General features: G+C 40.2%; 1 pseudogene across 1 annotated transcript; it reads left to right on the top strand.

The window, feature by feature from the left end:
- Positions 1–1,443, top strand: LOC308611792 (large ribosomal subunit protein uL30-like; annotated as a pseudogene). Its single transcript has one exon. The product of its transcript is annotated as a large ribosomal subunit protein uL30-like (transcript).
- Positions 1,444–1,861: the final 418 nt, after the last annotated feature.

The raw sequence follows: 1,861 nt of genomic DNA, 5'->3' as shown, positions 1-1,861 counted from the left end.
ATGGAGGGTGCAGAAAAGGAGAAAAAGCTTCCTGCTGTGTCAGAAGCCCTTAAGAGTGGAGGAATTTCACAGAGCTGCTGATCAAGCATCTAAAAAAGAAGTTTGCCCAAAAAATGCTTTGAAATGCAAGGAGGAAGCTTACCTTACAAAAAAGCTAAGTACTATCATGAGGAATATAGGCAGATGTACAGACTGAGATTTGAATGGCTAGGATGACAGGAAAAGCTGGCAACTTCTATCTACCTGAGAAACCCAAATTGGCATTTGTCATCAGTATCAGTGGTATGAGCTCAAAGGTCTGCAAGGAGTTTTAGGATCTTTGCCTTCGCAGGATCTTCAATAGCACCTTCTTTGAGCTCAACAAGGCTTCAGTTAACACTGTGAGGATTGTGGAACCATGTATTGCCTGGGGGTACCAGAATCTGAAGTCAGTAAATGAATTGATCTACAAATGTGAGTTATGGCAAAACCAACAAGAAGTGAATTGCCCTGACATATTAACACATTGATTGCTTGATGTCTTGGTATATTTGGAATCATCTGAATGGAGGATCTGATTCATGAGATTTATACTGTTGGAAAACACTTCAAAGAAGCAAACAACTTCCTCCAGCCCTTCAAATTATCTTCTCTGACAGGCAGAATGAAGAAAAAGACCACCCATTTTGGAAGGTGGAGTTGCTGGCAACAGAGAAGACCAGATGAACAGGCTTATTAGAAGGATGAACTAAGGTGTCTATACCATGATTATTTTTATAATCCAGTCAGTTAATAAAAAGTGACTGATTTCAAATTGAAAAGCAAACAACTGCAAACAATTTTTTTACTGTGGGTCTTTTTCATTGATTTCTACCATTAATTATTTTGGTTATTACATCCTTATGTCTATGTTTCTAGGTTTATTCTTTCAATTTTTTTCTTTTACATTTAGTTCATTAATTTTATCTTTTATTATTTTCTGATACAAACATTTAAAGCCATACATTTCCCTTGAGACTCTATTTTCTCTGCATCCTACAAATGTTAAATGTAATATCTTTATAATAACTTAGTTCTATGTATTTTTCTATTTCCAATGTGATTTCTTCTTTGACTCATGATTTATTTGTTTCTTTTTAAATTTCTAAATATATTTGTTTTAACTTTTATTTAACTTTAATTTTTTAATTTAACTTTTATTATCTTCTAATAACTTCTAACAATAGTGTTGTGGGGTTTTTTTGTTTTTTTTTTGTTTGTTTTTTGCAGTACGTGGGCCTCTCACTGTTGTGGCCTCTCCCGTTGAGGAGCACAGGCTCCGGACGCGCAGGCTCAGCGGCCATGGCTCACGGGCCCAGCCGCTCCGCGGCATGTGGGATCTTCCCGGACCGGGGCACGAACCCACATCCCCTGCATCGGCAGGCAGACTCTCAACCACTGCGCCACCAGGGAAGCCCTTTAAATGGTTTTTAATTGTGTATCACCCTTGCTGTAATTTTTCAAAAAGAAGTTTCAACTAAACCAAATTAATAAGAACAGGTAGCATATTATCTTTCTTTTTTTTAAAAATGAATTTATTTATTTATTTTTGGCTCCGGTGAGTCTTTGTTGCTGCGCGTGGGCTTTCTCTAGTTGCAGCCAGTGGGGGCTACTCTTCCTTGCAGTGTGCGGGCTTCTCATTGCAGTGGCTTCTCTTGTTGCAGAGGATGGGCTCTAGGTGCGCGGGCTACAGTAGTTGTGGCTCGCGGGCTCTAGAGCACAGGCTCAGTAGTTGTGGCTCACGGGCTTAGTTGCTCCATGGCATGTGGGATCCTCCCGGACCAGGGCTCGAACCCATGTCCCCTGCATTGGCGGGCAGATTCTTAACCACGGCGCCACAAGG

Source organism: Mesoplodon bidens (assembly GCF_964165515.1).
Source record: "Mesoplodon bidens genome assembly, chromosome: 2".
Classification (NCBI taxonomy): domain Eukaryota; kingdom Metazoa; phylum Chordata; class Mammalia; order Artiodactyla; family Ziphiidae; genus Mesoplodon; species Mesoplodon bidens.
The sequence above is the reverse complement of the archived record's forward strand: the minus strand, read 5'-3'. Positions and strand labels throughout refer to the sequence as shown.